This window comes from Lucilia sericata, unplaced genomic scaffold (genome assembly GCF_015586225.1).
Source record: "Lucilia sericata isolate MDLA Ls3-8-SP2 unplaced genomic scaffold, ASM1558622v1 Contig000033F_arrow, whole genome shotgun sequence".
In the NCBI taxonomy this organism is placed as follows: Eukaryota; Metazoa; Arthropoda; class Insecta; order Diptera; family Calliphoridae; genus Lucilia; species Lucilia sericata.
In genome coordinates, this window is record NW_023994071.1 from 296,875 (window position 1) to 311,754 (window position 14,880).

The window sequence follows — 14,880 nt, forward strand, 5'->3', positions numbered from 1 at the left end:
CATTTTAAAAAAAGAATAAAAGCAATCAGCATTTTGTTTGCAAAAAATAACCAAAAATAAAAAATAGTTCAAATGTCACATGCAAAATAAAAATAACCAATTTTGGTTAATAATTACCAAAGTGGCAACACTGATCATAACACAAGTCAACAAAATTAATCTTTTTGCGTGCCTTATAAAAATATCTATGGGGTTGGATCAGAATTTCGGATTAAATTCAATTTTTTTCTTATTTTCACATACTCATGAAGCCGAATTAATACCATCTTTATGATCGGTGCCGTGGTGTTGTATGTCTTAAGTTTTCACTATTCTTTTGTTTTTGTCGGTGAAATTTTTGTCGGTGAAATATTAATGACAAACAATGATACAACAATACGATACCAATAGCGAATTGGATACCAAATATAATTGTTGATGTTTAAATTATTATTAAAAAATATTATTGTTATGTGTTGGTACTATATTGTAAAAAGAATTCAAACTCATTTATCTTAAATTAAAGTTAGTTAGTTAGTTAGTTAGTTAGTTAGTTAGTTAGTTAGTCAGTTAGTTAATTAATTAGTTAGAATAAGGATGTATATAAGTCTTAAATAACGTTTTTATAAAAATACATATTGGAAATACATAGGAATCAGCTATTTTTATTTAAAAGGCATTTTCACTGTTGTCTAGTGTAATTTATACAATGTTTTTAGAACACCTAGTTCACATTCTCTTCTTTTGAAAAAAATTAAACAATTGTGAATGAGTGTCAATGTGAATACATGTACATTAGGGTGTCCGTCGACCACATTTTTGGAGGAATGCTTCTATGCGTTTCAATGTACTAAATACGAGAAAAATAAAAAACAATTTGTTTGAAAAGGTCCTAAGTTCACTGTATGCGATTGAAAATCTTGATCTCAGTTCAATGTGTTAAAAAAAATTTCTGAATTGGATAATTTTGAGCTTATCGCGGGAAAAAATAATTAAATTTTTTTAGTGTATTTCTGGCCAGCAAAACGACTTTTATTGTATTACAAGGACATTTCAAAAAACACTGAAATGGACTAAACCAAATGCAAAATTATTTATATATATATATTTTTTTTTCAAAAATTATACTAAGGTCAGGATTTTCAATCGCTGGTAGGGAACTGAGGACAATTCCAAAAAAAATATTTTTTTTCTGAGGACCATTAAAAAAAAACAAAAAAAATTTTTTTTTAAAAAGGCTGTTCCTCAGGACTCTCTAATGTACATTATGGTAGTCGCCATTAACACCCTTTTTACAAGTTTTAATTAACTATGTTATGTAAAGTTCGATTTTTCAAAATTTTGTGGCCTTACATTTGTGGGGTCATCTCCCATACATGCATACATGTATTTCTTATCTCTTTTGTCTCAAGAGATATTTGGGTTTAATTTTTTTAAATTTTCCCAATCCTTTTTAGATGTGGCGGAGGGTCGTCAAATTAAAAAAAAATCTGCTTGCTTTCTGATAAAATTCAAAATGAAACAAAAAACGTTCCAATAGTTATTGAAATTGAATGAAAAAAAACTTCTTAACTGTTCTCCCTATAACACCCCCGGGAGCATTTTACCTTGATGATTCTTCCTCCATCTTGGTGTTATTGGAATCCCAGGGAAATTATTGCAAATGTATCCGCGGTCTTTCCTTGGTCGAACCAGTAGCTTAGAGTTTAGGATTTTGTCTTGTCCCAGTTATTGGAGAGGTCCCTCGAGGTGCACGTGGTGGCTGTGGTTTAAACCCAAATTTGCGGGAAAGAATGTTGGTTAAACGACTGATGCACGATAAAGTCTATAATTAGAGATAAGTTCTGCGGTCTTGCCCAGACAACAGATATTCCACAGAGCAGCCCCCGTGCCATGTTTCCATCTTGGTGTATTGCAATCCCAGGGTATAGAGCTACCAGTACCTCTAGTCTGCTGGGACTATATATTGGTGATGATCAAATGTATTCTTGGCCTTTCCTTGGAATGAAAGGGGTGCTTGGTTAAAAGATTTATACTCGGTGAAATTTAAATTTTGAGATAAATTTATTTTGTCGCTACTAGTTTCTAGGACAAACCACAAGACAAGGCTTTGAATTAATAAAATATTGGATTTGAGCTGATAATGCAAAGATTGGGAATGCGTTGGTGTGCGATGTACCATCGGATGAAAGGGATTCTGATTTGTATCTGTGGAGATGTCGGAATGGCGGATGGAGTGACGGTTGAAGTGGCGGAGGAGTTTGTTGTGACATTGCGCAGTGGAAAATTTTTTGTAGTTTTCTGATCATAAATCTGTAACTTTTTATCTCTTAAAGATAAATGCCTAAAATTTTACACTAAAAATTTTGACAATATTTCTGATCACTTATATTTATATGAGCTTCAAAACTTCAATGGTAGTATGTGAAATTGAATATTTTTATTGTAACTGTTTGAAAAAAATTTTTGTTGTAATATTTCTTTTCGGATGTTATGAATTAATGAACAATTGATATTATTAACCACTTATATAAAAATTAGTTTTATCTAAATATTAATTATACATATAAATTAATAGTGAATAAATAAAAACTTACCAGTAATGAGTTAAAAAGCTAAAAAAGCCGTTTTTCACTTCATATTCTTTAGCATTTTAACTCTATATTTTAAGACGGTCATGACATTGAAGGCAAGTATCACGCTCGCTTACAAATCACTACTTATATAAGTACTTATAAATAAGGAGTTTAAAAACACAAAAATTGCTCACACAATTGTTTGTTTGTTCGCTGTCTTACTCACAACACCACTGCTAGTTATTTTATTGTGCGTACAATAATGGTTTTCATAGAAAAGTTATTTTCATTCTATGTGTATGTTTCTAGCGCGCAATTTTATAAAATGTGCAAATAGAACGGCAAAACTCGAAATAAAGTACTTGTTTGTATGATTATATGTAAGTCATTATAAGAGTACTTAAAAGTAATGTAGGCGGTAAGTAGAAGTCATTGAAAAGTAAGTGGTTATGTAAGGAAGAAGACCTTGTATGGTGGTAGAGTCAGTTGTGGTGTGACCCTCTAAAATTTTGTAGAACGATTTCGGTTCATACAGTCAGTTTTTTTAAGCCAGTAATGAGCGTTAGTCATATGGAGGGTAGGATCAGTTGTAGACCGATCCTCATAAAATTTTGGCTTGTACAAAACTTGTCGAATTTCGTCGCTGTACTCCTATTTTTAAGCTTTATAAGGGTGGTAGGATCAATTCTCACGGGATCCTCGTAAAATTTGGTAGAGAGATTTTGGTCCGTAGAAAACTACATAAATAGAATATTAAATATAGAATAACAAACGTGGTAAGCTTAAAATGCGTTGACAATAGTGAGCTTACCACGTTTGTTAACATTTAGACAGCGGATGTGCATAAATTTTAGATTGCGATAACGAATTGTTGCAATGTTGACAAAGTTGCGTGGTCTACATTACATGTTGTTGTTGTATGTATGTATATACTTGACAATGGATGTTATTGAAAAATTTGGTGTTAATTTGGTACCAGACGTGTATATTTATATAAATTTTGTGTCAATTTGGTACCAGGCGTGTATATTTTTTTCCTCTGTATAAATATTTTACTAACAGTGTCGCCAAATGTTAAAATTTGTCCCCAAATTGGGGATTTCAACTTTTATTTGGGGACAGATTTTCGTGGGGGGTTTGCGGATTTTTTACAATTTTTGCGCTATTTTTGGGGATTTTTATATATTTTTTATAAATATTAACAATTATTTTCATTCTAGTATAGTCTTTTTATATAAAGGTCTTTTTAACATATTTCAAACAGGGTTCGCATACCCTCTCCGATTTGGAGATATTTGGTACACTTAATCTTCAAATAAATATAAAATTCAAAGTTTTAAAGAATTTTCAAAATCGTTAATTTTTAGATATAACGAAATTTTTTCTCAAAGTTCATGTCTTAATTTAATATCGCAAAATTTCTAAATAAATTGCTCGATTTTATTAATCTCGATCTCAAATTAATGGTTATGTGTTCTTGCTTGTTTTTTTTTTTAAACAAGGATAATGAATTCAAAAACATATTTGAGTCAAGTATATCTCAAAAAAAGGTATCTTCGATTTTTTTGTTCGAAATTTTTAATTCTTTTTGTTCATCAAAGATAAAAATTTTAAACTGAAGATCCCCATGGTCCTATTCAGATTTTTGTATATCGGGGGACTATATTCAATAGTCTCTATCGAAAATAATACAAGTTTAGATTTAATCAAGCAAACTATCCCGCATCACTGATGCGGGATAGTTTGCTGGATATTTTGCCATTAAAATCGTATTTTCATGAAAATAACAGATAGAGACTATTGAATATAGTCCCTCGATTTGTTGTCGTTGACATTATAACCTAATTTTAGTATAGGGATTATAAAAATTAAAAAATAAATTTTTAAGATATCTTTGGTCAAGAATTGTTTTTGAATTTGTTATCCTATAACACCGTGCAACAGCATTTATTGGACTTAAACGAGACCATATACACATGATACTAGTGGTCTTATAAAGTAAAACTGCGTTTCTAGTTTTTCATTTTCTGATATTTTCTCCTTTTTGAAGTACTTTGAAATTTTAAGGATATAAAAATGTATTAAAATATTTCTATCAAATAGTTTTCGTCAATATGGAAAACAAAACTATTTTTTGTTTTTACTTTTCAGGACGAAAAAGTGTAAATAATGTCTTTTAAAAATTCACCCTTTATATTCTTGAGAATTTTCAATATATTTCTCTCCAAAAAATATATGTATATTGAAACCTTATACATTCTTTACCACATACTTAAATATTGTTTCTATAGCATTATTACTTAAGTCTCTAAAAAAATATATTATTACTCTAAATTAAAAAAAAAATATTTTTTGATAAATAAGGAAATCTGTGATAGTAAAACTGGACCTTACTTTTTGGACTTGAACAAAACAAAATACTCGTGAAAGCAGAGATTGCATACAGAAGAACTGGGTACTTTCTGATCTTTTTTTCTTTTTAAAGAACATCAAAATGTTGAGGATTTAAACATTTAATTAAATGTTTTTATCCTTATATCAATATGAGCATCAAATCTGGAAATTAATAATATATTGTTTTCATTTGAAAGATTCTTCAAATTTCTAAGAATTTTCCAATACATATTTTATATTGTTTTTGTTTCATTATATCAGGTCGAAAAAATTATTTTATTTTTTTCTGTGCTGATAAATAAAAAATATGTACTATCAATTTAATAATTTCATACTTTATATGAAAGTATAACATTTTAAAATTATATTGCCATTGTCAGAGGCGTCCTATTTAATGTGACGACCATGAACAAGGCTATAAATATTTGAATAAATTAAAAAAACTATATTCTTGAAAGTTTAAAGTGCTTTAAAAAGGAAAGGGATCAGAAAATTTAAAATTTATTATATAGTTTTTTTTGTATACGATCTCTAGTTTCACTCGTATTTGGTTTTGTTCCAGTCCCAAAAGTAATGTAAAAAATTTTACTCACATTTACATATTTCCTTATTTATGAAGAAATTAATTTTTTCATATTAGAGCAATAATATAATTTTTGTACGGCTTAAATAATAAAGCTATAGAAACAAATTTCAACCTCTATTTGTTTAAAAAAATATAATGAAAATTCTCAAGGATGAAATTTTCAAAGGTATTATTTAAAATTTTTCGTCCTGAAAAATAAAAACAAAAAAAATTGATTTCCGGAGATTGTCCTCTTTCATTTGATACGCATACTGACTAAAACTATTCAGTAAATATATTTTAATAAATGTTTATATCCTTAAAAAAGTACTTTGAAGTACTTTTCATTTTCACTTTAAATGACCTCTAGTATCATATGTATGTATATGGTATCATTCAATTCCAATAAAAAAATGTGAAATTGTGTCATTCGAAACGTAACAATTAATATAAAACAAAGAATAATAAAATAGGTTATGTAGTCTGTGCGTCTGTTGAAATTTTCTGAAGACCCCAGATATCTTCGGGATCCAAATATTTCAATAATTCTGTCAGATATGCTTTCGTGAAGTTTTCTATTTAAAATCAACAAAATCCGTCCATAAATAACGGAGATATGAGCAAAAATCAGAGACAACCTCTGAAAATTTCATCATGATTGCCATTCTTTACTGTATACTTTCTAGGTACCAACTATTCCAAAATTAAAAAATTACGATGGCTGCTTAACTAATATATACATGGCTGTTTTAACTATATTCTGGGTGCCTATTTAGAATCAAATTTCGATATTGCGCTTTTTAAAAATCAAACAATGCCTATCAATGGAAAATGTTTGTGTCGGTGTTGGTTTCATTGCGTTCTGTATTTTGTTTTTGCTTTTTTTGGGAGTATTTCGTTTCCTATGTTTCATTGCCTTGTGTATATTGTTTTTGTTTTTTGGTGTATTCAATTTCGTATGTTTGGATGTCTGTTGGTTTCTTTGCGTTGTCTATTTTGTTTTTTGTGTATTTCGTTTCGTATGTTTGGATGTCTGTTGGTTTTACTGCCTTGTGTATTTTGTTTTTTGTGTGTTTATTTCGTTTAGCGTTGTTGTTGTTCGTTTTGCTATTGCTATAATAATGATATAAACGGGAACATGAAATAAATTAAAATTTTATAGAATTGATATTTTTAAAATACACCGTGGTGAAGGGTATATAAGATTCGGCATAGCCGAATATAGCACTCTTACTTGTTTTAATTAAGCATTGTATTGCTTCTACTCAATTTTATCGCTTACATTTTCTGATAATTTTTTGCTGGGATGATACTATTGATTAACTGAAAATTAAAAATTTTAATTGGAAAATAAGGAGAAGCAAAAAACTATTTAAATTGAAAAGTTTGTTTCTATCGACGCGATTTATTTGTAGTAAATAAACAAATTCTTTAATAGTGAAACCTCTCGTTTGTTATTATAATTGACAATGCCGTATATAATAATGGATAAATTGGATTTTTTACCTTTAATATTTAAATGTTGTTGTAGATAAGGCCTTTTGTTTTTTGTCAATAAAATCTATAATTTTTTGTCGGACGAGTTCAATTTTTGGTGTGGAACATTTGTTTTAATGCAATGTATTAGAATCAACAATAAAATCGATTTTGAATTTTTGGTTAGTTAGGGCCATTTGCGTTTCAGGTGACGTATGTATGTATGTATGTATGTATATATGTATATATATATGTATGTATGTATGTATGTATGTATGTATGTATGTATGTATGTATGTATGTATGTATGTATGTATGTATGTATGTATGTATGTATGTATGTATGTATGTATGTATGTATGTATGTATGTATGTATGTATGTATGTATGTGTGTACATTTCACAGTCACTCAGATACACTTGAGTGACTGCGAAATCAATCTTAACTGATAAAAACTCCTAGCATCCCACCGGCTTCATGTACCAAGAGATAATAATCTGAAAAGAAAACTCAGATAAACGTATGAGAAATCTTGCGTTACGCTTACCTTGTGTTAAGTTCACCGCGTTATTTGAATGCATTTTGGATGTAATACATCTGAATATAACATCCAATCCCACAGATTATCTAAAAGACACAATATTAAATTGCGTACACATATTTTTAAATTAGACCTTTTTTACTTACGGAATAGGTCAACATAACAGAGATGAGTAAATTCCCGTTCATTTCATTTTTACATTCAAGTACACATTTTTTTATAAAATAACAAAAAATTGACACCTGCATGTAAGATACACAAGGTGCGTTGATGAAAAAGACCACCGTGCAATAGGCCAACACGGTAGGTGTTCACGAAAAGCACTTCGACATTCATCCCACAGAGGAGTGACTGTGGAACTAAGCGTTCCACAGGAAATGAGTTGGAGTCGAGAATATATGACACGAGATGGTTGGGGTATTTGGGTCTTACCCACCCGTATACCTAGATTGAGTGTGTGTGGATGAATGAGAAGTGTGCTGAGTTGAATGGTGATGGATTTAGGGAATCCTATACAAGTGATACCATTGAATTTTCCTTCCTTGTCCGAGTATGTTCAGATTTACCACATTGTGTTCTCTGTGAGTAAGAACAAGTCGCACAAGTTTCGGTCTACCGATTATGTCTCTAGGTGCGTGGTTGTAAACGGAAGTGATATTTTTACATCTCGGAAGTTAAGCAACGTAGCAGCAATGTTCAAAGGTTTGATAGCTCGAGTACTTGAGCAAAGTGACTATACATGGATCGGCAGAAATATGTACAAGAATTGCCACCGGTGTGTAACAAGAACAAAGGGACGGTAGTGAGTCGTCAAATAAGCTCACCCTGTGGTTGTAAAATTACCACCACGTAATGTAGGAATTTTCAAAATTCCATTCGAAGATTTTTGTTATTATCAAAAAAATAATTTAAAAATGATACACCCTATAGTTTGTGAAAATGAAAAAAACGAATTACCAGATACATATGTATGTATGTATAAAATTTCAAAGCAAAATTGGAAAAAATCAAAATTCTCTGAATTTTCTTGGATCGTGCTCAAACTAAACAAAACCTGAAGTCTTCCACTTTTTAGTTGTATGATTTAAATAATTTTTTAACATAACACATTAAAATTAAAAATATATATTTGAATTACGTTTGTTCATTTGAACACAGGCCCAGGTAACAAATTATATAATACTTAAAAGCTAGTCATACCCTGCAAAAATTGCGACAACATCAAATTTGTTGACTCAAACGGTAAGTTTTTTGACTGTGTTAGTGAAAAAAACTCACATGTACATATATATGCGGTGTGAGTTTTTTACTAACCGAATCAAAAAACTTACCGTTTGAGTCAACCAATTTGATGTGTCGCCAAGGCGCTTAATGCAGTCCCAATAAAAACCAAAAGTCTTTAAAAATCGTTTGTAAAAAACTTACTATTGTTACATTTTGATTATGGCTTGGTTTATTAGGGTGGAGCTCAAACACATACTACCATAGTTTTATTTGTGTTGGTAAAGCAGCAGAGAACAGAATTCAACTCAAAATAAAAGTATACTAATAAAATTACTACAAACTATAAAGTACAGTAGCGAGCACAAAAATTGCAACGCGGGGTCATATGATCTTTGATTTTGTCTGATTCGAAACAACGGTAATCAATCCATCTCTTCTTTTTGCTGTTTATTCTCTTAACTCAGAGCTTCCAAATAAGCGACATTTTATTTCAATTTCTATTACCCAAAGTGAAATATTTTATATTTGCTGGAAAAAGTGAACTTTTTTCGCGAGCACAAAAAATGCAATGCAATGAAATAACAGTAAACTTATGATTTTTATTGCGTTTTGAATGAAAGTTTCTTGAAGAAATTAAACAATACGAATATTATAATAGTAGTAATTATTATCTAATCAAAAAATAACTATTATTAAAGCTCTATAGGATAAGAATTCATGCTTGAAATTGGTTTGTTTTTTGAGTGAACAATTTGACGTAAATCGATCTGTATTACGATTTCACCTGAGAGAAAGCGTGAAAAGGTAACAGATAGTGGTCATCTTTGGAAAACTACCACTTTTAGAGACCGTCACATGATTAAATTGTTCAAAATCGCCTAACGAAAGATGTCAGTGGACGTTGCTGGTTTCACAAAGGAGCATATGGGTGACTCTATTGGAGTTCAAATTGCCCGCAGAAGGTTTAACAAAGTGTAATTTGCTTGGAAAATGATTCACAAAGAAATCCCAGATTAGTAGAGTCAATAAAAAGTACCGCTTTGAGTTTGAGAAATGTGTTAAGCATTGGTCAGGTGGTACTGTAAATGCTTGACATATAATCAATGATTTCATTGCGAAAATCTCGCTTCTTGAACCACTCCAAAATGGATTTTTCGACATATGTGACTATTAGACGAATATATTGTCTTTGTCTAGGCCATCTAGTAAGAAATTTATGGTATCGGAGCCAAATAAATTTTATTTGCTCACGTCGTCACATAAGACCTTAACCCGCTGTTCACTTGACCAATGCTGATACGTTTCGCAAAATAACGGGGCTTGTTTTTCTTGACTCTGCTGATGAATGGTTCCTTAGTAAAATGTTTTCCAAGCAAATTACACTTTATTAAAACGTCCGCGAGCAATGTGAACTCCAATAGAGTCACCCATATGCTCCTTTGTGAAACTAGCAACGTCCACCATCTTCTTTCGTGAGCCGATTTTAAACAATTTAATCACCTGACGGTCTTTAAAAGTGGAAGTTTTCCATAGACAACCACTATCTGTTCCCTTTCCATGCTTTTTCTGAAGTGAAATCGTGATTCATATCGATTTACGCCAAATTTTTCACTCAAAAGAACGAACCAATTTCAAGCATGGATTCTTATTCTCTAGAGCTTTAATAATAGTTATTTTTGATTAGATAATAATTACTACTATTATAATATTCGTATTGTTTAATTTCTTCAAGAAACTTTCATTCAAAACGCAATATAAATCATAAATTTACTGTTATTTTATTGCGTTGCATTTTTTGTGCTCGCGAAAAAAGTTCACTTTTTTCAGCAAATATAAAATATTTCACTTTGCGTAATAGAAATTGAAACAAAATTTCGCTTGTTTGGAAGCCCAGAGTTAAGAGAATAAACAGCAAAAAGAAGAGATGGATTCATTACCGTTATTTCGAAACAGACGAAATCGAAGATCATATCGTCACGCGTTGCATATTTTGTGCTCGCTACTGTATATGCTAACTGTCAAATATTTATTATGGATTTTTGAGTGTATATCAAAACCTATATATAAAAAACTATCAACTGTTCTCCTATATTAATACGGTTTTCTCAAAATTTTGTTGTTATATTTCTCTGTGTATTTTAAAAAAAGTCGCACACAGACATCGTTGCCATATAAATTTCTACAAAAATCTTCAAATTAAAAAAAAAAAAAAAAACTTAAAAAAAAGCTAAAAAATCTTCATTTTAAACAAATTTGAATATTAAAATTTAATTAATATGTATATACATATTTTGATTAAATCCTGACTGTAAATAGTTATATAATCATGGCTTTTATTTGAACGTAAAATTCAGAAAAATAAACCTATTTTAAATGAAAAAGTGTTTAAAATGCCCATTTATACATTCATATTATGCTACAATTGTATTAAAAAACGCAAAAAAATCATTTATTTTGATTTGTGGACATAACTTACAGATTCTTAACGGCTGCGATTTTCATAATATTTTAACCATAATTCTCTCATCGAGAAAATCTGTCCAAAAATTCATGATCATCTTGTGTAAAACAATGAGTAGATTTTAAAAATAATCAGAGTCACACTGTTAAAAACTGGAAGACTATTATATTTTTAGTTTTTTCTCGATTCGAGAAAATTACAGAAACGAGTTACAGGTGTAGCAAACTTTATTTAAAATTGTTTGGTGTAAACATTTTTTCTTGCTCTCATTTGGTTTAGGAGTTACAGACATTTAATGATTTATAATATAATGTAGAATATTATAAATCATTAATGTATATAATGTAGAATAATATAAAAGACTATTATATTTTAAGTTTTTTCTCGATTCGAGAAAATTACAGAAAAGTACAGGTGTAGCAAACTTAATTTAAAATTTAATGTAGAAAATCTTCCGCATTATCTATCCAAATTACTTACATATTATATATCATTCGAAAAGCTTTCAAACGATGTATAACACAACCCCTTCCATTAACCCATTGAGCGCCATCTCGAAAAAATGTGATTTATATTTATGATTTTTATGCAAATTTATAAATTTCTCTTTAATTTACGATATAAACACAACATATAAACTGAAAAGTTGAATAGGAGATAGAATGAGCTTTCATTTCATGTACATTGGAAATTCCTAGCCCATTTATTGCCTTAGAATTATTGAATTAAAAACTTAGTTTTAATATTTTTTTTATTAATTTATTTACTTCGGACGTTTAGTTATTATGTTTATATTTCAATTGAAAGATATGATTTGCTTAAACCAATTTTTAACAAAATCATACTTTTTCATTCGATATATTTATATTATGAGACCCCAACCAATTAAAATATTTATTATTAAAATATAATTTTTAAATACATAATTGCCTTTTTGTTTGTAATTTTTCTCTGTGGGATAAAATAAAAGAAAAAATAAAAAAAAAAAATTAAAAATTATTTGAAAAAATCGCGCGATTATTACAACAAACAGTTCATAAAATGTTTAACTCATTTCACAAAATCGCATCTTTTTCCATCTGCGATGCTTTTTGACCCATTAGTGCATCACGTTTTTTGTAAGTCTGTACTTCAGAATTATATGTACATATGTATATATGAAAGTCCCGGTCTTACTTTTCACTTGAAAGGAAAAAATGTCAAGATATAAAAATGAAGAACTTTAAAATAGTTTTTTTTACTGTAATGCGTTTATATAACATTTAGAAAACTATTTTTTTTAATCACTTAAAAATTATTATCATTTAATAAATACTAACATTAAAATTGATTTGTTTTAAAATAATTATATTCAACTACATATATTTGCGGCATTTAAAGGGTTAACACTATGTTATATGCATCAAAGGAAAGCTAAAGTATATGTGCTTATATCATCCACTTTTCGAGTTAATGTTTCAAAACCCTTTTTTTAGCTTTTGGCACTCAATGGGTTAATAATATATAATATTGCACATCATCTGAAAGGCTTTTCCACGACCTTTCATATCATGTTATTATTTTTTACAATCGAGCAAGATATTCCCGAGATTTTTAACTTTATATATACAGTTTTTGAACGTCTATAACTCCATAACTATAAGAGAGCAAACCAAAAAAATAGTATCGTTAGATTCCGTAATAAAAGTACTATCAATGGAAAAAAAAGAAATAATTTGGAGCCATTTAGAGTCGTTAAGGAGTTCCGATTTGTGTACCTACTTGGTTTTAAAACGAGAAAAATTATGCGAATTAGTTATTAAACGAGAATTGTACTCGGATTCGGTTTACAGAACAGACAGGATTCCTGTTTCCATGCTCTTCAGATATTACTTAAGCTACGTTCAGACCTGTAAAATATTTGTTTTAAAATATTTATGAAGTTGCGTCAAACAAACGTAATATTTATTTCATGTTCAGACTTTAACAAATATTTGATGGTATTGTTTTATCCAACAGTACAAAAATTATTTGGTTCAAACACACACATGTTTTGTGGCCACAGTATATCGTATATTTTCATGCAAGAAAAAACATTTCACCAATTTGTTTTAATTCTAACTATTTTATTAGGTTTAAAATTAAATTTATATAATAAAAGTGTATAATATTAATATATAACACGATTGAAAAAACTTTGTCGAATCTGAACATAAAATATTTCATGTTAACAAATTGCAATGCGGATGATTTTCATAAAACAAATTGTTCTGCTGGTAAATAAATATTTTGTCATTGTTTCATCAATATGAACACCAAAAGTCAAATAATTTACATAATTTTGGCAAAATAATTATTTGATCTTGTAAACCAAATGTAAGACCAAACAGCGTCAAATAACAGCTGTTTTTGTTTATTTTCTGAAAAAGAGTGTTATCACCTCATACAAAAATGTAAATAGTCGCTTAAATGACTAGTTTTATTTTATTTTTTATAAAATATAAATCTGAGACAAAGTAGGTGTGACATTTAATAGAAATTTAAGCAATTGCGTAAATTATAGATAATTATTATTTTTGTTGTTTATTTTGTTATTAATTGGTTGACAACAGCATACTATACATATATAGTAATTTCAAAAATTGTCTAACAAAAAAGTAGGATTTTGAACATGACCCTCTTCGATTTCGATGAAGAATGTGTGTCTTCATGTAAATACGGAAATTGAGGTTCTCCAAAATTTCTAAATTCGTTACGGTTCAGATTTTATCGAGGTTCAAAGTTCATATTTTTTAGGATTTTTTTTCAACAAGCATTAAATTTGACATCGTATATTTTCTAAACTATTTATCCGATTTTAATGGTTTTAGCCCCAATTAAAGCCTATGTCTTGTAGTTCGACAATTTTGGAGAACTTTAAACTTCGTATTTATCCAAAGAATATGTGTAGTAAGTTTCATCAAAATCGGAAAGGGTAAGGTACAAAACCTGTTGGAAAAATTAAATGCCCCTATAGTTATAATACATAATATATTCACATATAGTCTAGTCTGTAGTCTACTATATAGTATAGGCTAGTCTATAATCTAGTCTTAATTCTAGTCTAGGGTCTTGTCTATTGTCTAGTTTATAGTCTTGTCTATAGTCTATACTCTAATCTATATTATAGTCTAGTATATAGTGTAGTCTAAATTATAGCCTATAGTCTAGTTTATAATCTTGTCTATAATCTAGTTTATAGTCTAGTCTATAGTCTAGTCTATAGTCTAGTCTATAGTCTAGTCTATAGTCTAGTCTATAGTCTAGTCTATAGTCTAGTCTATAGTCTAGTCTAGTAGTCTAGTCTAGTCTATAGTCTAGTCTATAGTCTAGTCTATAGTCTAGTCTATAGTCTAGTCTATAGTCTAGTCTATAGTCTAGTCTATAGTCTAGTCTATAGTCTAGTCTATAGTCTAGTCTATAGTCTAGTCTATAGTCTAGTCTATAGTCTAGTCTATAGTCTAGTCTATAGTCTAGTCTATAGTCTAGTCTATAGTCTAGTCTATAGTCTAGTCTATAGTCTAGTCTATGTCTAGTCTATAGTCTAGTCTATAGTCTAGTCTAGTCTATTAGGTCTAGTCTATAGTCTAGTCTATAGTCTAGTCTATAGTCTAGTCTATAGTCTAGTCTATAGTCTAGTCTATA

General features: G+C 29.3%; 1 protein-coding gene across 4 annotated transcripts in view; it reads left to right on the forward strand.

The window, feature by feature from the left end:
* The window catches only part of LOC119612092 (disco-interacting protein 2), a 291,223-nt gene that overhangs the window by 209,984 nt on the left and 66,359 nt on the right, over positions 1-14,880 (forward strand). The gene's annotated exons all lie outside the window — the stretch shown is intronic.